This window comes from Eretmochelys imbricata, chromosome 3 (assembly GCF_965152235.1).
Source record: "Eretmochelys imbricata isolate rEreImb1 chromosome 3, rEreImb1.hap1, whole genome shotgun sequence".
Classification (NCBI taxonomy): Eukaryota; Metazoa; Chordata; order Testudines; family Cheloniidae; genus Eretmochelys; species Eretmochelys imbricata.
Genome location: NC_135574.1, coordinates 79,660,732 through 79,686,322, shown reverse-complemented (window position 1 = coordinate 79,686,322; position 25,591 = coordinate 79,660,732).

Genomic DNA, 25,591 nt, shown 5'->3' with positions numbered 1-25,591 from the left:
AAATCTGATATTAGGTAATGAAGGGCATAGTGGAGATTGAGGTATGTACGTGTATTTTAGGTACATCAGTCAGAACAGAACCAGCTGATGCGTGTTATAGTTTCTAGCCCATGCCATATTGCCAAGTGTGTATTCTTACTGACCTGGTATTTGAGAAGAAGTGCAAACAAATGAGTAATTGGCTCTTATATTATTCTTGATATTAAGAAAGAAAGGTCATACAAGGCCTGATTTTCAGTAATGCTGACCATATATTTGGAGTCCCTAGAAGCTGGGGTTACTCAACACGTTTGCATAATGTTTCTTTGTAGTAATCTCAAGTTTCTTTCCTTGTTTTTTTGTGAATATTTGTCAATTTCTGCAAATACTGAAATACTTCTAAATGTTTTTACTGACTCTGCATCAGTTCCAATAACATTATTTCATGTGTACATGCTAGTTATCCAGTTGAAGACCGGCTTTAGGCCATATTAATCAGGTTCTTTTTATATTTCTTATTTCTGAAATTGTGTGCAAGAAGAAGCACATAAAATAAAATACATTCATATAAACATTTCTGTTCACATCTTGTAATTCTTGTTAAGTTTTCTAACACTTCTATATAGTTCATATTTCAACTGATTTCAATGGGCTTTGCATCAGGCCATGTATGACTAGATGGAAAAAGTATGTCAAGTGAGAAACACTATAATGATAACATAAAAATAGACCTAGATCCTGGAGTAACATCCCAGGGTACAATTAAGAATAATGAGCATCTGTGTCACCCCTGCCCTGCAACCTTAGAGTGCCTCGTAGTGCCTTGTTGAAGTAGCTCTCACCTGAGCTGCTCACAGTCTTCCAGTATGCAAGCCACATCCTGAGTGTGTGTGTGTAACTGCAGCCTTCCAGCCAAACTTGGGTTACACTCTGCCTCTCACCAGTCTTAGTTATGCTTCAGGGTAACCCCAACACACCCTCAGTCCCAGACTGCTTACCAGAAATGTATGTCCTGTACTGCCCAACCCTCTCCTGAACAGAATAGAATATTTTAAATCTGTTATTCCTTAAAGGGAATAATATGCCATTTTATCTCAAATAATTATTAAGACACTTCCGTTTAAACACACTGGGTCAGATAAAACAGTAAAACAAGTTTATTAACTACAAAAGATTGATTTTAAGTGAGTACAAGTAATGAGGCTTAAAAGTCAGAAATGGTTACAAGAAAAATATAGATAAGACACCTAACTTAATAAACTATATCAGATTCAAGTGAACTTTCTCACCCCATGCTTTCACAACAGTCTTACTGACCAAACCTTGTAGGTCTAGACTCCTCCCCCAGAGTCCAATGCTTTCTTCTTTTTTCTCTTCAGGTGCACTGAATGAGATAGGCAAGACAAGGAAGAGGGGCACCTTTAGGTATTTATCCCTCCTTTTTATAGTTTCATTCCCTGTCTTGAAACACATTTCCAGCAGGACATGAGGCGACAAAGAGTCTATTTGGAAGGAAGTTCTCTGCTGGCTTTTTTCTCACCTGCTTAAGTTTTCTTTGTTTCCCTTTCTTCTTGATGACTCTGTTCACTGTTTAAATGAAAATTAAGCAGAGCACACATTCCTTTGTTTAAGACAGACCTGTTTAAGACAGACCTGTTTGGCAATCTTTCTTTGGGCAGGGCTGTGAGGTTTTGGAACGTGTTAATAAGATCAGACTGGGAAATCTTATAACTTTACATACAATATTGCCACACATATTTTATCAGGACGATACTGAGTAGCAAATTATGAGTTTTCAAATGATACCTTACAAGACATACCTTGTACAAAATTATTACAATAGTGTGTAGGGTGTGGATATAGGGGTATATTTTGTCACACTGGCATATAGCCTCAAACCTCAATCCATCTAAATCTGTAAGCATGGGCTTAACTTTAAGCATGAGAATAGACACACTGATTTACATGCATGAGTAGTCCAAATTGAAGTTAAATTACATTAAATAACTTGCTGAATTCATGCCAAAGCATCAGTTTAAGTAGTTAGGTCAGTAGCTTGGCATGTATGTTCAGGATGATTATTTTTCTGTTAAGCTTATAATCATTGTGAACTCAGACTGTATGCTTGCAAGCCAGCAGAATTTATAAACTAGTAAAGTCCAATTATTTCACTTGAAGGAGTTTACAAACTCCATCACAAAGTTCCTCAAGGGAAAAAAACCAGAAGTGAATCTATTTGTCTATCTATCTGAACATCACATGAAGGTTATAAACTTAAAAGTCAGCATTCAGAAATTGAAAAAAAAGGTTCTCATTAACATTAATTCAGACAATCTGCATATATTGTATGTTGTCTTTTGTATTCCCGTTTTGCTCCTTAGATATATACAGTAAAATAGCAGCAGTCAATGCACACCAAAAAACATCCAGAATGTGCAACATTGCTGTGTATATGTTATTTTGAGATCTTTAACTTTTTCATTTCTTGGCTTTCAGGTAGATCTGGGTGTGATGGGATGTACCAGGCCCTTTGAGGGCCCCTGCTGGAGGCCTTGGGTCCTACCACACCTCACCCCAGAAAAGGAGTAGTGAAGGTGGGTCCTCCAGGCCTGCCTAGAAAGACTACAGGAAAGGAGCCTATCAGAGCCCAGTAGGCTTAATTTAAAAGAGCTGCAGGGCCTAAGCAACTCAGTTGCTGACAGGGACTAGAGGAGCAAGGAAGTTTCTGGAGCTCAAGGGAGAATTTGAAGGTGGCTTCTAGTGACACTGGTATTCCGTGAGGAAGAACTTCAGCCCTGGGGGTAAGGGTGAAGAGGAAGGGGCTATATGGGAAGTGGCCCAGAGAACAGCATCAGCAATGGAGTTAAAGGAAGCAGTATGTGGCTGCTTTCTTTAAGAGTTGCTGTTGCTGCATTCCCTAAGCTGCTTCCCACTCGGTCCCATCACCTTCACCAGTTACCTCAGGGTTACAGTCCTTGGGTTCGCTCTCTGTTCTCTCAGAGCTTCTCATTGGGCTCTTCTCCACTGGAGTCATTTCAGGCCCCCACTTGTGACTCAGCTCCTGTAACAAATTACATATACTCCAAGTTCTCTTCCTCCAGAATTGAGACTGGAGGCTGGGTCTTGCCCGCAGTGAAAGGGGTGTTTGAACCCAAGGACTTCTTCCCCCCTTCTCACTTGAGATCCTCAGTCCTCTTTCTTTGTCTAGACGAGGTTTGCCAGTTACTGGGAAGCCTATGTCTGTGATAGTAATAGTCCTGATTCTGAATGTTTTTCCCAGGGCAACACCTTTTTTTTATGTATTCCACTTCTTGTAATGTACCTTCCCCTGCAGAAAGGATTGGGAGTACTATTAAGGGTAACGTCCCCTCCTATCCAGTCTTTTGCCATTCTTAGACCAGGCCTCTCTACCTGGAGAGCTATCCGTGTTTGTACCCTGCTTTGGTCCTGGTCTTCTCTCCTCTCAGGGATCTCTGTCTGGAGAGTTTGTAGCAGTCTCTGCCCTGATTTCTCAGAGTCTCTCTCCCAGGCCTATCTGACTGGAGAGATTTTTGCAATCCTAGCCCCTTTTAGTCAGGGTTCCCACTCAGACCTCTCTACTTGCAGAGCTTTTACTTTCTTCCCTGGTTACTCAGGTTCTTCTTCTAAGAGGCTTATTTCTCTGTCCTTGGATTCTGTTGCCTACCCCAGCCCTGCTTTTGGGTCTTTCTCTGCTGGAACAGCCCTGAGTCCCCACACTAGCTTTTCCAATGCGTAGGTCAGCCTGGGTTTCCACAGTATCCTAATGTGTCAGGGCTCGGTCTGAGTCCCCAGTATACCCTTTACTTCCTTTCCCAGGTGGTCCCAGACCCACTTGGTCCTTAAGCACAGTCCTAGTCCCTTCAGTATGAGGGCTGAATAACCAACCTATCTCTCCCCAGAACTGTGGGTCAAGGCAGGCCCTTGACCACCCCAACACGCCATTGAGCTCTCTGGTCCTGCATGTCTCCACTGTCCCTCCTTTGATGGTCCCAGGCTTGCCTAATCCTGGAGTCTCCCTCTTGTTGCCACTCATTTCTCTAAGAGGCAATGTTGTTTTAAATGCCCTGTCACCCCGCAAGCAAAATATACTGCCGCCGCCCTTACATTGACAATGGGCATCACTGAGGGCCATTGACTCTGGGCAACAGAATAACAGGGCTACTGCATTCTTGCCATCACGGTTCACATAGAGGTAGGTCTTTCTAATATATCCAGATTGCCCACAGGCATAGCATATTATCAACTGTGCCTTCTGCCTCGTAGACCCTAGGGGAGTTTCTGCGGCTTTTCCTGTAGTTCCCTCCTGATTCACCCATGGGCAAACCACCTAAGTGTCCCATATGTCCACAACCATACTATCTTCTTGGCTGGACCTAAGGCCTCCAACCTGCTGTATCCCTCTTGTGTATCCAGAATGTGTAACCATTGCTGCTTCTTTCCTACAGGATCCATAACAGGCACTGCTGTTGTTCCTCTAGCCTGGCAAGCTGCTGTTGCAATTCCAGCTGCTGCAACCCCTGGGTGAGCTCATGTGACCTGTTCCCTTTTGACATCTATGATGGTCGGACTTATTTGGGTGCTGCTGTGGTTGCGGGTCTCCCTGCCACATCTGAGATGGGTGTTCCTGGAGTTGTTGCTGCTGCAGCTGGAGTACCTCCAGGCGCCAGTTGTTGAGGGACGGGCTCGGACCCTTGTTGCACTTCTGCTCATACTCTCTGGGTTTCAGCAGAGCTGTGCTGCTGCTGGACTCGCAGTCTTATTAACTCCTCCGTTGTCCCCTTGTTTTCAGGGGTTGGTCTGAAAAGATCCTACTTTTGACACCAAGCTGTCATGGGGGACACTCACCTCTTGTGAGTGCCTCCTATCAGCTGGGTGTGATCTTTAACTCTCTCTTTCTACTCACGGCACCCTCTGCCAGCTGTTAACCTCATCAGGCTCATCTTCAATGGCTCATCCCTCTAGCTAAGTCATGCATAGTCTAACACATCAACAAACAAACAGCTTCCGGGATATAACGTCCAACAGGGCCTGTCCCTGTACCCTTGTTACTGATTTAGACCTGTCTCTGGGCTCAGTTTTCAGCCCCTTGTAGGCTAGATTTCAATGTGTCCCTGCTGTCTTATAGACAGTGCTCCCAGGTCTTTCTCCCTGGAGATCCTGAGTCCTGTTCTTCACTTGGGCCCATAAACATCACTTGTCCTATTCTCGGGGCTTTGGCTACTCTGCCAGTGGCTGGCAGGGGGACCCAGACCCATCCACTACTCTGTATCTAAACCCAGAAACCCTACAAATAGCAGCCAGGTGATACTTCCTTTAACTCCATTGCTACTGCTGTTCCCTAGGCCCTCCCACATAGCCCCTTCCTCTTCACCCGTACCTCAGGGCTGACGGTCTTCCTCACGGAATGGCAGTGCCACCAGAACCTGTCCTCTGGCTCTCCCTTGAGCTCCAGCAACCAGCAGGAGCACCTTCCTTGATCCTCTGGTCTCTACCAATAACTGTTTGGCTCAGGCCCTGCAGCTCCTTTTAACTGAGTCTGCTGGGCTCTGACAGACTGCTTCCCCGCGGCCTTTCTAGTTAGACCCGGAGTACACGCCTTCACTGCTCCTTTTTTGGGGTGGGGTGTGGAAGGTCCACAAGCCCTCCAGCCGGGGGCCTCAAAGGGCTGGTCCACCCCTTCACACAGGGAAAGAATGTTCTGGTGAATAGCAAATTCATCTAAAAATGTATTTTTCAGGGCTCTGGAACTATTTGAAAATTTGGGTAGAATTTGGCAAATAGTTTTGGCCAAAACCCCCGCCAAAATCTGGAAACTTTCTAAATGTAATGGCACTTCATTTAGAAATTTAGGTATTTTTTGGAAAAATGTGAACACCCAAAAAACAAGTATTTTTTTTTTTCAGGTTGAACAATATTCTACTTAAAATTATATTTTCAGCTTTTGTGTTTTACTGTGAAGAAAAGAATAAATCTGTTTCAGTTTAAACTGAATCATTTTTTACATTTTTGATTCAGCTGTCAAAGTGAAAAATCCATTATGCACGTGTCTCTGTTTTTAAGCATTGAAATATATAATATAAATTTCACATAAATGTGTATGCATTTATATATAAATATATAGAACAGTATTTACTTGTACCTTTATACATATAAATATAAACCCAGTAACTGATTTCACCTACTTTTGACATATGTGACTCAGTCTAACCATCTGAAGCTGCGTACCTGAGAGATGTTAAACCATAGAAATGTAGGCCTGGAAGAGGCTTTGAGGGGTAATCTAATCCACCACACCATGTTGAAGCAGGACCAGCTATACCTGGTCAACCCTGACTGGTGATTGGCTGACCTGTTATTTAAAAACCTCCAGTAATGGAGATTCCACAGCCTCCCTTGGAAGCCAGAGCTTACCTACCCTCACAGTTAAAAAGTTTTTCTTAATATCTAACCTAAATGTCCCTTGCTGCAGATTAAGCCCATTAGTTCTTGTCCTACCTTCCGTGGACATGGAGAACAATTGATTACTGTCCTTTGTAACAGCCCTTAACCTATTTGAAGACAATTATCAAGTCCCCCCTCAGTCTTCTTTTTCTCAAGGCTGATCATGCCTGTTTTTAAAAAACTTTTCCTCACAGATCAGGTTTTCAAAACCTTTTCTCATTTTTGTTGCTGTGTTCTGGATTCTCTCCAATTTGTCCACATCTTTTCTAAAGTATGGCACCTAGAACTGGCCATTGTATTCCAACTGAGGTCTCATCAGTGCTGAGTACAGCGAGACAATTACCTGCCTGGTCTTACATACAACACTTCTGGCTATGCACTCCAGAATTATATTCGGCTTTTTTTGCAACTGCATCACATTGTTGACACATATTGAATTTGTGATCCACTACAATCCCCAGATCCATTTCAGCAGTACTACGACTGAGCCAGTTATTTCTCATTGAATAGTTGTGCACTTGATTTTTCCTTCCTAAGGGTAGTACTTTGCCTTTAATGAATTTCAATTTGTTGATTTCAGACCAGTTCTCCAATTTATCTACGTCATTTTGAATTATAATCCCGTCCTCTAAAGTGCTTGTAACCCCTCCCAATGTAGTATCACACAGATTTTATAAGCATACTCTCCACTCCATTATCCAAGTCATTCATGAATTTTTTTAATAGCACTGGACCCAGGGCTGACTTCTGTGGGACCTCACAAGATACATTCTCCCAGTTTGACAGCAAACCACTGATAACTAACTACTCTTTGAGTATGATCTTTCAGGCAGTTGTGCACCCACTTCATAGTAATTTCATCTAGCATCAATTAATGCTTGTAAAATGCTTTGAAATCCTCTGATAAAAATGTTCTTAAAAGTACAAATTGTTATTGTTTTATTAGTGCAAAAGCTCAGGCTAGATTCCCTTTTCTATTCATTTGTGAAGCAGTCTATTCCCCCATTCTATATGCTTTTGATGATATGATGCTCACCTTTCATAGGGAGCATAAAGAAAAGGATTCATAGACAGATGGCTGACTCTGGACTGTTGCTGACCAATATTAGTAAAGAGATGTTGTTCGTAATCAGAACAGACACTGGTATCTTTCTCATGTAAATTATTACTTCTAACTAGCACTTCCCAAGTCATTACAATCCAATGCTGGATTTCCTGTGAGAATATGGAGTTGCTAAGCAACATGATTGGTCAGCTAGTTCTCTCTAAGTGTCAGCTGACTTTAAAACAATATTTCTATAATATTTTCTGAAATGCAAAATATTAAAAAAGTTGATTCCATATTTAACATGAGGTTTCCTTTGAACTGAAGAAAATAAGAGTCATTTAAAAAAAAATAGAATTCCAGACCAAAAGTTCTTATTGGGACAAAGTTTCCACTGCAGCTGTCCATGCATAAGCATCAGAGGTCATTAATTAGCATGTTGTTAGGATCTAAGGGATTTTAATGGTACAACTGGAAGGTTGCCCACATGTCCCTAGAAAATTATAAGCAGCGATTCTCTAGCTAAAACTGATAACCAGATGGATAAGTATGAAGCTAATGTTATTTCTTCTGGGGCCAGAATGTCAAAGTGAATATTTAATTGGGTTTTTTTTTAGGGTGGTTTTTTTTAGAAATTAGCATGAACCATACAGAGCAAACATAAAGTATCAGTTTAAAAATTTAACTGAAAAAACCCAAATATAAAAGTCATTAAAATTTACATTAGAAAAACAAAGTGAAGAACTAAAGCGTCATAATTATTGGAGATGAGTAAATAAAGTCCTTAAGTCATTGTATGCAGGCTGGAATACTACAGAGTTTGACTTACATTAGAAATCAGCCTGAGCCTTAAAGCTCAGGCCAAGATCCAAACTTTCAGGATGTCTAGATCCAGGGTTTGGTTCAACCGAAGAAAGAGACAAGGATCAGTTACAGAGGGGCTTAGTCTGAAATTCATATAAAATCATACTGTAGCAACTTCAGTAAATAGACTTATTTCTGATTTACCCCCATCTTAAATGGGTCAGAATCAGGCCCAGATTTTGGATCCAGATCTGCATCTGAAATTCCCACAAATTCAAGGATATTCAGATCTATGGTTCTGGTTCAGATCAGTATCTCTTGGTTATACAGTGAACTGCATATCAAGGTATCTGAAAGCACATCAATAAATTGTAAATAATGGTTATGCAGTGACCATGTAGCCAACCTCAGCACCCATGGTGTGTTGAACAGCAGCTCATATACACAACACTGGACATCAAAGCTTGCTTGCTTGATAGATGGAATACTGGCAAGGACAGTGGGATTAACATTACTGCAGTACTACTGGGGGTCTTTTAACTTCCATCTGTCTCGCCAGACAAGCAGATGTGGCTGAGCCAAAGAGACTTCCCTGTAAAATTTCATTTATAGAACAGCTGCTACAACAGTGCAGTGCCTTGGCAGTGAGCATGCTTAGTCAAAATTTGTATGATTTAACAACAACAACAAAAAAGTCACACCTTCAGAAACAATTAAGTTAGAAATTATGATCAGCCATGTAATATCTACAAAACAAATCAAGTTAGAGAAGTGAGGGTTATTTAAACAGGCAAATTCAGAATACACAATAAGGTCAATATTTCCTTGCACCATGTGCAGGCTATGAACCACAGAAGGTCAGTCAGATTTTTCCTAATTGCATCTCATTGAAATGGATCTGCAGAGGTTAATAACTAGCAGTGATAATGTATCTACCCTACCCAACCCCTCAATTGTCTATTACTACCTACCTAGCAATGCTGTGGTTATGGAGTGTTAATTTCTAGGAGCAGAGCCACACTGTGACGGGTTGCCCCCCCCCCCTTCAAGGTGTCATCTGATGTACTAGGGTCCCACTGAGCCCACCTGTGCTACCAGCCTGCTGTGCCAGGCTCTTAAGCCTCCTCTAGTACACACACACAGATAGGGCCATACCCAGCTGCAAAAGGACACTCATAAACTGAGATCTGCTCTGTGTGGGAAGACTCAGCTCAGGAATTGCTGAGCACACAAGTGCACACACCCTCTGGAATGTAAACCCCAAATTATATTGTCTTGCGCTGTATAGAGATCTAGACAGCATAAAGCTCATGAAATTCGCTTCCCCCCTCAATGTGGAAGAAGATAGGCACAGCTTCCCCTCTACCCCCATTCCCTCCATGAATTACACAAACGGGTTTTAGAATAAACAAAAAAAAACAAGTTCATTAACTACAAAAGGTAGATTTTAAGTGATTATAAGGGATAGCAAATAGATTAAAGCAGATTACTGAGCAAATAAAACAAACATGAAAACTAAGATCAATACAGTAAAGAAACTGGCTACAAATAGTAATTTCTCACCCTAAATATTGTTTTAAGCAGGTAGCAGAATTTCTTTGTGGACAGAGAGCTCTTGCTTGCATCTTAAAACTCCAGGTACATCCTTCACGGGTCAGACACCATTCCTAGCCCAGGTTCAGTACCTCTCCCCTGCACTTCCCCTTTGCCTTTGTTTCTTAGATTTTTCCAGCAGTCATCTTGGGTGGGGATTCATTAAAGAATGAACCAAGATTAACTCACACTCCAGCCTTAAATAGGATTTGCATATGATGGGAATCGTTTGTATCCCAGTTTGATCTCCACCCCCTCTTAGTGGAAAAACACTAGAATTCCAAGATGGTGTCCAATACCCGGTGATTTGATCACATGACCCTGCAGTGTCAAAGCAGCATCCCAGGAAGCTTCTCAGGAAGGTGGAAGATTAGTATCTTCAAATTCCTATTGTCCTTCCTAATGGCCCATCCAGGCTGTTTGCATACTATCTGGTGGGCATTCCCCAGGTGAAAACACAGTTGTAATTGGTACATAGTCAATATTCCTAACTTCAGATACAGAAATAATACATGCATACAAATTGGATAATTACATTCAATAAATCATAACCTTTCCAATGACATCTCACATGACCCATCTTGCATAAAATACATCTTAATTATGACATTCATATCATAAGCATATCTCAAAAAGAATAGCATAGCATCACACACACACACCTTTGATTCCTGATTTTTGTTTCAATATGTCAAGATCAGAGGTTGAGGCAGACAGCAGTTGACAACAGTTGACAAATTCTTTAATGAACAATATTAAAGGTCTTAGAATAAATGGGTGGACACTCAGATCTTCTGTGGTTATCACTATATTGCACACTGTGGCCCCCTTAAAAATTCATGGACACAGGAGGGGAAAACCTCCCATCTTTCTGCTGCAAAAGTATACGCCCCACAATTTGAGCTCAAAGAAAAAAAATTCCTCTCAGCTACAGTTCAAGACATATGAGACAATGCTGAGGAGTTCTGAGCCTAACTGCTAAAGGGCAATGGTACACATACTCATTAGGCAATTTGCTACAGTATGACTGAAATAGTTTTTCAAGCGTGCTGAGCTGCTGGTTCTTCCGTCACATACCATCCCTTCCCATCAGCTTTCTCCATCACATATCCAGTACAGGACTTTCCTCTCAAGAACTACCTCAGCTGTTGATGTAATTCTTAGTCCTAAAGGAGACACCAAAGTGCAGTAGACTGAGAATTTATCTTAGAGCCACCTCCTCTTTTTCGCAATTTCCTACCCTCATATTCTGATTTTCACCATTCTCCACTTTTGCGGTCTACATTTTGGTTTGGTGGATATGTCAAAACAAGACACTCAGGAGTGGTACTTCTGACAGTTTGAATCATGATGGTTAGCTTGAAGTAGCATCACCATCTTCCTTCAAAATAATGTCCCTTACCTCAGTTACAGGTAGCAAGATGAGAATTGTATGGCAGTGAGGGTCTTTGGTACTGGTGGGACCATTTTCACTGATCAAAGCTCTCTTCCAGCTATAGCTAATCCCGAGAGAATGACACCTATAATAAACAAAACAAAACAGATCTCAGAAAAGATCTTTGAACCAAGTGAGAAAGAATGAAAACTTGGGAGTAAATACAGAATTCTTTTGTCACTTACAGTAATTATGGATAATAGATGAAACTGAAATAAGAAACAACAATTAAAATACAAAGTTTGCCATTTATCTGTTTTTTTGGTACTTGTACTTTACTGCTGTTAGGTCTGTGCAACTGACAGTTCATAAATGGTTCATTAATGACTAGCATACCAATTATGATGACTAGAACAAATTAAAGAAGATTCATTTTAACTGTGCTAATTGGAAAAAAAAGCTTTCTTTCTTTCTTTCTTTCTTTCTTTCTTTCTTTCTTTCTTTCTTTCTTTCTTTCTTTCTTTCTTTCTTTCTTATGGAGATTCATCAAAGTATTACCAATTAAGTGGGCTTCTGGAGTTAGAGAAAATGTCTCCATTCAGATTTACGTGGTGATTCTTTACTGCCCTTACAAGTGCTGAACATACATCAGCATCAATGGAAACTTAACACACATAAGACAATAATACACAAGTCAAGAATGGACACAGAGAGCAGAATTTTGCCATGAGCTATATGCTGTCTTGTGATCAATGAGGGAATTTCTCTTCTTCTGTAACAAGAGTGTGCCAGAGTGCATGGAGGAAGGAGGTGGAATTATTAATTAGTTTTTTACCATTTAAACAAAACAGTTCTCTCATAACCGCAATGGAGAAGGGCAGGCAGCATCACTTGTTAAGTATGTATTAATTGCACTTCACTGCAAATGCTTCCTCCTGAAAAATAAGTGGCATATATCATCAGCACAGGACTCAATTCTGCCTAACATACTGTGTCCTGCCTAATATACTGTGGATTGAGCTTGCTGCTACATCCCTTGAGGGGTTATTTAGCATGGCCCCATCTCCCCATTCCATTGGGTGGCTAATGCTAAGTAGGGTACCAGTGGAGAACAAACACTGTGTTCAGATGAGCACAAAGACCATCTATCTATGTGGTGAGTACAAAAAGATCAGATTCTTTGCATTCTGCCACCCCCTGGTTACCTGTGCTGAAGATGCCTATGATCTGGTCTGCAGTGGTTAATCTAGTTGTGATTCCCCTTTAAGGGTCAAGGGGCCTGGGAGACCTGTTCAGTTTATCAGGTCCACCTAGGAAGGGATCAAATGAGTGCTATAAAGGGCTGAGAGGGACGTGGTCTCCTACAGGAGAGTCCTGAAGCAGAAGGGACCGAGGAAAGACAAAGGGGAAAATTCCTGGGAGCTGCAGCTCAGAGTGGGCCAAGACACTGTTTTGGATATTTTGCCTAAGTTTTATGTTTGGAGAATAAAACTGTCCCTGGAAAAAGATTTTGGGTGTGGCAGCGAGTCTTTCATAGTCTGGGGAGAGAGGCCAGAAGCTTACATGTGGTGGAGAATGTGGGCAGGTGATTGGTCCCTGGAAATGAGACTGAGGCAGCTAGCCTAAACCAGATTGGGGAAGGAAGTGCTGGTTTAGTCCAAAAGGACAAAACCAAAAATAACCCCTGAACAAACAAAAACACTACCACCAACCCCTACCTTTTCTCTCAGAAGTATTTTTGGGAACCCCCAGGATAAATCACCCATGGCAGGGATCATTAGACAATATCTGAACAGGTGATGAAATCCACCAGTGATGGAGAAATCACTCTAACTCAGCCTCCCTTTTTGATGATACAGTTTTAATGAAGGGCTCTAGGGCATCCTTTTCAATTCATCTCTGATTACGTGAGAATGAGACTTCTGTGTACTAAAGCGTTAGTGCAATATACAGAGATTTGTGGGAGGAGAGATTTACAAAATGTGGGTCTTCAGTGCAAGGTAAAATGACCTACCCCCTATTGCCCTTCTCCATATAACCTTTCCCCCCACAAACCTGTGACCATGATAGGATAGGAAACAGACAGGAAAACAGAATAGTAATACGCAGTGGGAAAGTTTCCCCTGGCTTCCACCAGCCTAAAGGAAGCTGCTGGGTCCTTCCCCTATTTCCTTTTCCATAAGCCAAGCTAGGCTGCTAACCACCATCAGAGATACAACTCCACCTAGTCCTCTATCTTAAAATAATTGGCATAACTTCTTCTATGAAAGGGATTTCTTGTATAAAATGGACCAACCATCTTTCACAGCTCCTGACATAAGGAAGAAGTGAGAAAAAGGTAAGCTCAAACAAGTCAGAAAAAACATATGGTAGGAGACTGATAAGATGATAAACACAGGGCCAGAGCATATCCTCTCTGTCCAATCTTCTCATTCCTAGACTGGTAAAGAAGGGATAGAGGAAGTAAGGAAAAGTAGAGAAACAAAACCCTTATTCAGAGTTTCTGGGACAGGGGCACTTCAGTCAGAGAAGCAATCACCATTTCCAGAGAATTTTCTTTCTCCCTTATACTTTTGCATAAGTTTTGCTATGATCATTTGGTAAATTAAAGATTGCCAGTTTCTTCTATTTCAGCTTGTACTTTCAAGGATATTCCCTGTAGTAATGTACTGTAAACATCTAGAGACAAATTCTCAGCTGGTATAAATTGTCACAACTCCATTGACTTCATTTACATCAGCTGTAGATCTGCCCTCTACTTTCCAATACACCTGATGGGCAGAGCAGGATGCAGACAGCAATATTGTATGAAAGACCGGAGGCAAATATCTTCTTTAGGACCAAAGTTCCCTTCCAAAGCTACAGCATCTCATAAGCAAACACCATTAGCTTATGGCAAATTGTAATGAGTTCCACTGTCTAATATGTGTGGCAGTTTCGTAATTCACTACTTCACTATAGATTCTGTTGGGTTTTAGTTCCTATTAACCATTTGATAGCACTTGAATCAATCACTGGCAGTAGGAACTTGTAAGCTCTTTGAAGCAGGAAGCTGTCTACTACTTTGGGTTTTCACTGCATCTAGCACAATGGGGCTCTGTTCTTGGTTGGTCCCTAGACATTATCGTAATGAACACAAATAATAATTTGTTTACAAAAAATCCTTCAGTAAGGAAGAAAGGACAAATTGCACATTTCTTATAACCATTTCAGAAAATATCTAGCACACATTAATATAAAATAAAATGTAAGAAAACGACTGATGTTAAAGTGCAGCTTTTGGACCTTATAGTAAAGCGTTCCTGTGTTAAAACAATCTCCTCACCTGATGAAAATTGTCTACAAAGAGGGTGTAGGTGGTAAAGAGACTGATGGCCTTATTCACAACTTTTCAATCTCCCTGTCAAATATAGTTTAAAAATAACATGACAGTGTTTTTGACACAAATTACTTCCAGACTATACATTTGTATTTGCTTTTACTGAATAGAAACCAGGCATTATGATCTGAAATGCATTTCATTCAAGTGTGTCTGAGGCACTTAGGTTGGAAAATAAATGAAATATTCTATACAAGAGATCTGATTAATATGAGCTATGGCTGGGGTTGAATTTATAAGTGTGTGAGAAATTGCTCCTTGGCATTCCTAATTTTTTTTGTTGTGCAACAATCATGGAGTACCAAGTGCCATGAACAGCACTTTAAACTTAAAGCTAACTTGATTGTTAGCCAGTATGTGTGAGCAACATTTGTGCTTACAGTGACACAGCCTGTGCTCTGTATCTTCTCAATTCAGTATCTATAAATAACAGATTACGGAGGAACTCAAGTGTACCCATAAACCTTGTAATAATTAATGTTTGTGCAAGTACCTTCTTCTGGTATATACGTCACATTTTTCTGATGGCAACATAAAATCCTCTCTGTAGTATGGATCCATGGTGTTCCCTTCCATCCTGAAGACTAGAGCTGGCTGAATCTTCCAGGAAGAGGTCTGTGAGAGGACTGGAGGTCCCAGAGCACTGGAGAAGGGCAAACATAGTACTTATTTTTAAAAAGAAGAACAAAGAATTATAGACCTATCAGCCTAACTTTGATAACTGGAAAGGTACTGGAACAAATTATTAAACAGTCAGTTTGTAAGCACCTAGAGGATAGCAGGGTGATAAGTAATAGCCAACATAGATTTGTCAAGAACAAATCATGCCAAACTAACTCAATTTCCTTCTTTGACACGGTTACTGATGTGATGGATAGAGGGGAAGCAGGTAGACATGATATAGCTTTATTTTAGTAAGTCTTTTGACATCGTCCCACATGATATTCTCACAAGCAAGCTAGGGAAATGTGATCTGGATTAAATTACAATAAAGGGGTGCAAAACTGGTAGAAAGACTATACTCAAACAGTTATCAATGGTTCACTGTCAAACCATGTGTGTGTGGATCTAGTAGGATCCCACTGGTGTCCAGTACTCAACATTTTCATTAATGATTTGGATGATGGAGTCCAGAGGATACTTCTCAAATTTTCAGATGACATCAAGCTGAGAGGGGTTGTAAGAACTTTGGAGGGCAGGATTGGAATTCAAAATTACCTTGTCAAATTGAAGAATTGGTATGAAATCAACAAAATGAAATTCAGTAAAAACAAATGCAAAATATGGCACCTAGGAAGGGAAAATCAAACCCCCAAATACAAATGGAGGAATAACTGGCTAGGCAGTAGTACTGCTGTAAAGGTTCTGGGGGTTATAGTGGATCACAAATTGAATATTAGTCAGTACTGTGGTGCAGTTACGAAAAAGGCTAATAACATTCTGGTGTATATAAACAGGAGTGTTGTCTGTAAGACCCTAAGGTAATTGTACTGCTCTACTTGTCATGGATGAAGCCTCAGCTGGAGTAACGGGTCCAGCTCTGGGACTCACATTTTAAGAAAAATATTGACAAATTGGAGAGAATCCAGAGAGCAATACAAATGATGACAGGTTTAGAAAACCTAACCTAGGAGGAAAAGTTAAAAAGAACTATGCATGTTTAGCCTTGAGAAGAGAAGACTGAAGGGGACAACTGATAACAGTCTTCAAATATATTTAGTGATATTACAAAGAGGATGGTGATCAATTGTTCCCCATGCTCACCAAAGGTAGGACAAGAAGTAATGAGCTGAATCTGCAGCAAGGGAGATTTAGTTTAGAGATTATGAAAAAAAAAATAGCTATAAGGATAGTTAAGCACTGGAATCACTTTCAAGGGAGGTTGTGGAATACCCTCACTGGAGGTTTTTCAGAACAGGTTAGACAAACACCTGTTAGGGTGGTGGTTTAGGTATACTTGGTCCTGCTTCAGCACTGGCAGTTGGGCTAGATGATGTTTCAAGGGCCCATCCAATGCTACATTTCTATTTTTATATGATTTTATAACATTTCCTTGAATTTTTTAAATGAAGTCACTTTTACTCTGTTTACTTTCCATGAATGTGCCAGTAAATGAGTTTACTGGCAAAATATATGCATTAAAAAATCAACAAATGTTAGGCAAATATTGCAGAATATTTATAGGAAACATATTTTGAATTGGTGCTCACAAGTATTCACACAAGAAACCTGGATCTAACCTCCTCCAGGTCCTAATCCTTTGCCAAGCGGGTGCAGATGCCCAGAGCCTAGCAGCTCAGCTTCCCCGTGCAGAAGAAATCAGTAACGTGGATTCTGGGTCTATTCCGTTTCAAAGCAGGGTAGATCAAAGCATGCTAGGGAACTGTTAATGTGTATCAGCAAGGACACTTGGTGTTTGGCAGGCTAGCACAGGACAGATTCAGATCCCAGCTTGCTGTAAACTAAATGTTCATCTAGACAATCTTTAAGTGTAACTTGCTTTATTTACACATACAGACCAGTCCTGGAACAGAGATTCAAGACATCCCTTGCTTCAGGTACCTCATCCCAATACCAATGCCCAGTTCTCAGGGACCAACTCTGCCTTGAGAATTGACTCCAATCTGAGATCAAGATACAAAGCAAACTTTCCTCTAGTTGGCACAACTCCTTCTACACATAGTATTGAATAACCACAACTAACAACCACACCGGGCATGTCTTCCTAAGATTGAACAGTTGCTCATACATTAAGAATACATCTACACCTCAGAAAAAGACCCATGGCAGTGAATCTCAGAATCCAGGTCAACCGACTCAGGGTTGCAGGGCTTGTGCTTCAGGGCTAAAAATAGCAGTATAAGCATTCAAACTCAGATGGGGAGCTTGGGCTGTGAAACCCGGAGAGGGTATTGCTGCTGCAGGGTTTTTTGTTTGTTTGGGAATTTTTCCAGTGTAGATGTACCATAAGTAAAAGAACTTGGAAGACTATATGTAACAGCACTACCAGGTGACATCTGTGATAACAACTGTAAATAATTAAATGTCTGCATAATTTTTCTCACAGGAGAAGTCCCAGTGTGGGATTCATGTGAGTAAAGTTACATATATGCTTAAGTGTTTTCAGGCCCAAGACCAAACCAAAAACAAAAACAAACCAACCAAAACAGCTTGAGTTCAAAAGTTAAACATCACACGTAACAAAATATTCACACAACAGCTACAGACCAAAGGTCTGATCTTTACCCGTGCAAGTAATTTTATTTCCTAAGCAGTCCAAATATGACTCATGCAAATAAATTTAATCATCCTGTTTATATTTGTGCAGAATCACAAAATAGTCACTGAATAATTATGGTAATTGATATGTTTAAGAAAATTGCAATGAGTTTGACAATTTGCAGAAAAAGATCAAAATCCACCCAATACATTATTTTTTAGTGAATTATTTGCCCACCTCTACTAGGATCCTAGAACAAAGAACCATAAATGTTATTCAGTAGGAATTAGCATGCAGTGTTCTGCATGAAGGATTTTCTATAGTGTAAAGCTTTTTCCTTTCATAACTAGATTGTCTGCAGTTGTAAGGCTTTGTTCAGTGAAATAAATTCCCATGTGAATTTTGTTACCATTTTGCTATTTTGTAAAATTTCAAAAAATGGTTTAAAGATAATTGCATTCTTCAGGGCTTGAAAAATCCAGTGACCATTGGAGAGCAGGGAACTTTTCCCAATGGAATTGAGGTGTTTAAGCCATCATCATTTTCTGTGAAACTTAAGCCCTCAGAAAAGAAAAGAAAGTTACACATATATGGTTGCAAAAATAACCTCCCAAGTATGTCTGAAGGCAACACCATCTTCCTAAGTCTGAGGCCATTCACTTATTCTGATGCCACAATGCAGCTGAGTGCAATTGACATGATCATTTCAGAATATTATAGGAAGCAATCAATTTGACCATAACCATGTTAGTTTTACTTTGCTGCTTGCTTTGGAGAAGCTAAGAGCAGTAGCAGGGCCAGACTCTGGAATCATTCACAGGAAGAAAGACCCAAAATCAATAATACTCTGCATACTCACCAGTAGCAGCTAGGAAGATGGGGGTCAGATAGAATAGTTCAGTCTACCCCACTACTTTGGTCCCTCCTCCACCTTCCTGGTGACCCACATAGCCAGAAGGTGGAGAAAGGGCCAAAGCAGTGGGGTTTCACCTCCCTTGCCAGGTGGTTCTGTGGTGGGAGGGAAAGATCATCCACCAGCCAGCAGAGACCTACAATCGTCATGCCTATTAAACATCTACTACCTGAGAAAATAGTGGAACCCCCAGTGAGATTTCACCCTCTGCCACTCAGACCAGTCAGCTTTGACACAGACCACTCAATAGATTTATTTCAGAGTAGCAGCCGTGTTAGTCTGTATTCGCAAAAAGAAAAGGAGGACTTGTGGCACCTTAGAGACTAACCAATTTATTTGAGCATAAGCACGAAAGCTTATGCTCAAATAAATTTGTTAGTCTCTAAGGTGCCACAAGTACTCCATTTCAATAGATTTAGACATCCAGACCACGTCTAAATCTTGCTACTGCTGATGCTGCCATAGGGTTACACAGGTACCTGTGTTTTGGAAATGTTACTTTTGCAGCCTTTTGGTGGCAGATTGTGTAATAGACTTAATGCAATCTTACAAGCCATTATCTTCCTGCAAATAGACCTGTTATTTTAGGTAATATTTCAAGGAAAAGTGATCTCTCAGAAGTGCAAAAGAAATAGCTACTACTTTGTGCTAGCTTCCTGGCCAAGAAAATAAGTTTTACAACATTGGAAGCCAGACAAATCACCTAGTATTGAAGACTGGTACAACATGTGGGCTGGAGTGAAACAGCTACTCTGTAGAAGATAGATTTTTAGAGACTTAATAAACAGCAAAAAAGATTTGGATATTGCTCTTGAGATATATGCTCAATGTGTAGCTCTTCTCTGAACAGTAATTCAAACTGACATCCTGGGTGCTTGAAGCCAAATTTGATCAATTTATGAGTAAAAAGATAGTTTTGCTAACTCTTAGCCCTGCAAACTCCACTTGGACTCTGAAAATCAAGTTTGTGTTTGTTTGTTTTTCCTCTTGCTTGTATATTATCACCACTCAAATCAGAATCTGCAGGCCAAATTGTGCCTGTGTAATAGTCTTGTTTTCTACAGGTCTGCAGGGGTATAACTGTGGGTTCAGTGCTGAAAGGTGCACAGTGTCCCCAACTCTGCATTGTGGCTGCTCAGAACTTCACAGGATTGGGCCTTTAGTTAACAATTCTGGAGTCAATTGCCCCCTCTGTTCTGTATTCTTCATGCCATCAGAGCTTTGTAGGAGTTCAAGAGGTCAGCAGAGAGTTCCCCTGTCACTGGAGCAGATTAGGACCAAAGTAAGAAGCAGCTCTGCACTTCCCCCCACATTGCAAGCCCTGGAGTAGGGGGTAGATCAGGGAGTGCAAAGGGGTGCCCATAATTCTAAATGGACTAATGTTCTGTCCTTAAGCAGCCCTGGGAAGGCTGTGCTAAATTGGAGCAGCTACCTGTGGAAAATGCTACATGTGGAAAAATTGGAAAGAGTCCAGATGTCAAGAATTATAACATTCATAAACCAGTCGGAGAACACTTCAATCTCTCTGGTCACGCAATCACAGACATGAAGGTCGCTATCTTAAAACAAAAAAACTTCAAATCCAGACTCCAGCGAGAAACTGCTGAATTGGAATTCATTTGCAAATTGGATACTATTAATTTAGGCTTAAATAGAGACTGGGAGTGGCTAAGTCATTATGCAAGGTAGCCTATTTCCTCTTGTTTTTTCCTCCCCCCCCCCCCCAGATGTTCTGGTTTAACTTGGATTTAAACTTGGAGAGTGGTCAGTTTGGACGAGCTATTACCAGCAGGAGAGTGAGTCTGTGTGTGTATGGGGGTGGGTTTTTGGAGGGGGGTGAGGGAGTGAGAGAACCTGGATTTGTGCAGGAAATGGCCTAACTTCATTATCATGCACATTGTGTAAAGAGTTGTCACTTTGGATGGGCTATCACCAGCAGGAGAGTGAATTTGTGTGGGGGGGTGGAGGGTGAGAAAACCTGGATTTGTGCTGGAAATGGCCTAACCTGACGATTACTTTAGATAAGCTATTACCAGCAGGACAGTGGGGTGGGAGGAGGTATTGTTTCATATTCTCTGTGTATATATAAAGTCTGCTGCAGTTTCCACGGTATGTATCTGATGAAGTGAGCTGTAGCTCACGAAAGCTCATGCTAAAATAAATTGGTTAGTCTCTAAGGTGCCACAAGTACTCCTTTTCTTTTTGCGAATACAGACTAACACGGCTGTTACTCTGAAAAATGATTAGGGGACTGGAACACATGACTTATGAGGAGAGGCTCAGGGAACTAGGATTGTTTAGTCTGTGGAAGAGAAGAATGAGGGGGGATTTGATAGCTGCTTTCAACTACCTGAAACAGGGTTCCAAAGAGGATGGATCTAGACTGTTCTCAGTGGTAGCTGATGACAGAACAAGGAGTAATGGTCCCAAGTTGCAGTGGGGAAGGTTTAGGTTGGATATTAGGAAAAACTTTTTCACTAGGAGGGTGGTGAAACACTGGAATGCGTTACCTAGGGAGGTGGTGGAATCTCCTTCCTTAGAGGTTTTTAAGGTCAGGCTTGACAAAGCCCTGGCTGGGATGATTTAGTTGGGGATTGGTCCCGCTTTGAGCAGCGGGTTGGACTAGATGACCTCCTGAGGTCCCTTCCAACCCTGATATTCTATGATTCTACCTCAAATTATGCAATTGGCTTTTTCAGCCCCTGTAGCAATTCAGAATAAGGAGGGAGGAAAGGCCCATTTCTCTGCACATCTCCTTGGGCTGGGCCTTGTGTGTCTCTCAGAATATGTATTTGTGATGTGCAAGAAGAAATAGAACCCAGCTCTTTCTGCCATGGCTATATTGTCTCTGCAGAGCTAACAGAAGTCGGTAACAGTCAAACTTTTGTGTTACTGAAAACATCAGAGATGACTTTAAATATACAAAGAAAGTAGACTCGGTGAAAAGAACCACTTTAAGGGTTTTTAATATGTATACATAAAAATTCACAGTTACAGCTCTCGTCTCTTTCAGGAGTGCTCTTCAAGAGCCAATCTATACACTGCCCCCTGTTACAAAGCTAATGCAAGTGTTGAAGTAGCTCTTTTTTCATTTTTGTAATCCCTTATCTTTCTCATTTTGTAAATTATTTTCACAAGGACATTTAAGACACGCATACCCCAGTATTCTAAAAGCACTCAAACTTAGTCATGCTTACAAAAGCAAACTACTCTTTAGGCATATTTTTTCTGTTACAAGATACACGAGAAATAACGTATCTAGCCAGATCCACAGCAGGTGCAAATCAGCATAGCTACATTGAAATCAATGGGGTTATACACCAGCTGAGGACCTGGCTCATTATAGTTCATATTTGCTTTGTTGTTATGGGTTACATATAAACTTCACTAATTTCCAAAATTAAACTGTATACTCCCCATAGAGTAAGTGAAGTGCTATATTATTTTACAATGACATCTTGTAATAGCTACTAGGACCTCAATCCCGTACATTATTGAATAAGGTTGCACCCTTGCTCCTGCATAGTTTCCCACTGACGTCAATTGCAAGAAAGGGGCCTACATTAATTGTATTTTTCTTTTAAGAATTTCCCCTCTTTTCATTTATTTACAGATGGGGGGATGGTGAGTGATGCAGATATATGAGTTTGTATGCTTAGTTTACCTAAGCTAGCGTTTTATAGATGCATATATGTAGTCCATATTTTACAACTACATTGGGGGAAGATTTTCAAAAGCATAAATTGGAGTTCAGAACCCAAATCCCGTTGTCGTACAGTGGGAGTTAGGAGCCTAACAACACTTGAAAATCTCTTCTTATATGTATGGGACCCTATGTATGTTAATAAATCACTTATAAAAAGAATATGAAACAAGTGATTGTCTACAGGAGCCATTTTCACAACTGATAGGTTTTACTAAAAAGACACTGTAAAGAAGCAGTGTTATAAAATGCCATTTTACTTATGTAAGTATTTAGTTATTTATTAAATCTCAACATAAAAAATCATATCTGTAGAATCCAGTTTCATAGTCCTGAACATTTCAGAAAAGGGAAGGAGTACACTATAAATGAGCACCAATTAGCATAATGATTGAGGTGAAAGAATTTCAAGACATTTTGATTCTGATGTATTTTATCTCAACTGTTTTAGAGTTTGGAAATAATCATTAAAAAACAATGACAAGTTGCAAAAATATATAGTTATTTTTTACATTGTATTCGGAGAGACACTGTCTCTGCCTGCGTAAGAGCTCCTAAATTTCACATACACAGTGAGAAAGAACCGTTTTCATACAGAAAATCATACTTCCAGAAATGTACATTAATCAAATACGGGAAACAGGAAAAAACCCCAACCCCAAAATCAAGTAAACCAATTAGAAAATAATGGGGGTGGATGTGAAGGAAAATGTCCTGAAAGGAAGCTGAGTATTTTGCAACTGAAAAGGCAAAGGTATAGAATGGAGATAGACAAAGGAGGGGAAAAAAAGGATGGAATTGACTAGAGTATATGATTGATTGTAAGAAAAATGGTAAATTTACATTACGGTAACCAGTAAAACAATAGAAACAAAGGAGTTTGTATAAAACACACAATTATCTTTGCAATTAATCTTGCATTTCATTTGTTTCCCTCAAGTGTAGCCCTAGATCACTCTAGGGGAAAGAAAGAAGCTCATTAGAATTAGTATACTATTTATATTCTTCATGTTTTTTAGCTTAGAGCTGCCCCAAGCTGAGTGCATTTCTTTGTTATGAATATTTAGATTACTTTACAGAAAAAAAGTTACATTTTATAACAATACTTCCTTCAAACATAAGGTAAGTTATAAGATTTCGTCATGCACACACTCTTGTTTTATAGTAGCTACTTCAAAAAGCTCCTGTTATAAAGTACTTTTTTATACTTCAGATCATCAGCACAATAAATTCACTTTAAGTATACCTGCATTTGTACCAATACTGTGTATATAGAATATGCAACGATATCTATATATGGACAGAATCCAGCATGCAGTGCTATGAATTATTGAAATGCCCCACTTTTCTCTATTTTATCTCTCCTTATTCCATTTCTACTACAGACATTAAAATTAGCAGCTTTTTCCTATTGCTTTGATTCTGCATGGCTTTTTTTACCCAATTTTATATTCTATATAAAATACAAAATCTTGGTGCTTTCTCTGACAGACTGTGTATAAAGAAGCGATACAGCCAAGAGTAGTTGACCTGGTAGTAGAAATTGTTCACTGAAATAAAAGAACTGCTGGGTGATGTCTTTGATCCATAGCAGGATGCTGTACAATGATCAATTGCCTGTCCAGATCTGCTCCGCACTTATTATTTTTATGGAAATTCCTTGTCCTGGCTACTCCTAGGTATTCTCCGCCTCATTCTGCCTCCATCCTTCGGAGCTCTAGACACTTCTCTGAGGTTTTGTAAAATAAATGGAAACACAAACAGCGGCCTTTTGCAAGATTTTATTTTAGTCAGACTGCAGTTGGAAATCAAAGCCATTTCTTCAAACCTGTATTAGAAAATGCTGATTGCAGTGAGCTTAATGGAAGTGCCCTACTTTCTGGAGTCATTTGTTTTGATGAGAGCCTGCGTGTAAATTCTGTGCAGAACATAGACAGCTATTATGCAGTTAATTATGCACAAAGTAAACATGTACAATTGCAAACAGCAAAATGCCACCTAATAATGGATAACCTGAGATTTATGGTATGTATGCCCAATCTGTAAAGGCCTCCACTCATGAATCTAAAATGAATGGAACATTACCTAAATGATCCCGAATGAAGAATGTAACACATCACTCTACCCTTATTGCTACTTATTTCCTGTCAGCACATTTTTCATTTTGCTTTAATTTATTATACATAAACACTATGCAAATGATTTGGTCATATTTAAAAACATATGGCCTGTGCTTATGATTACTGGTTTGGCATTTTGCTACCAATTACTTGTTAAAGCAATCACTTTTTTAATTATAGTGGTCAGCAAATAATGACTGTGCCTTCATTTACTTGTAGCCCAACTGCAGCAAAATTAGCATTAATATGCATAGCCTAGAAAGAGATGGTGCATCCTTTTCACGCATACTTGTTAGTCTAAAATTTCTTACTAGACACATTTAGTTCAAATATCTATTTATAATTACTCCTGTTTCAAGTTTTTCTTCCACTGGCTTTTCAAGAGTCAGAGCCATTTAGCAGAGTTGTGACTGTGACAAAAGACATGAAAGGGTGTGTATGCTCAGTATTGATTAGCTCTCATTATTTCCATTGTTCCTCACCTGCAAGGAGAGTGGTGAGTCAAAAATTCCTGACTAATTGCAAAGCAGCAAGGGACTCTTCTGCACTGCAAGACCAGTTTGTCAGTAATGGCAGTTGTTATCGTCTTCTTTTTATTTTAGATTTCCAAGTTATCACTTTCTTTTGAGGAAAACAAAACGAGCACAGGAAACCAAATTTTGCACGTGTATCATACCAGTGAGCTTACATGGATGGAAAGTTGGTGGGAGGATAGCCTAAATGTTCAGCAAGGTTGCCAGATCTGTATTGTTCCAATTGTATGTTACTGTTCTTGTTCTGATCCATTTTGTCTTTTTATTTGCTTTGTTGGCTATGGGAGACTGCTAAAATAGTCTTCTGAGTTGATTTTATTGTATTGTACATTTTATTTGGAGTATCATTAAAAATGAAAGCAGAAAAGTGTGTGTGAGAATGACCAAACAAAGGCCCTATACTCCTCTCCCTTATACAATGCAGAAAGGAATCAGTTTGCATACCACAGGAGGAACGGTCCTACG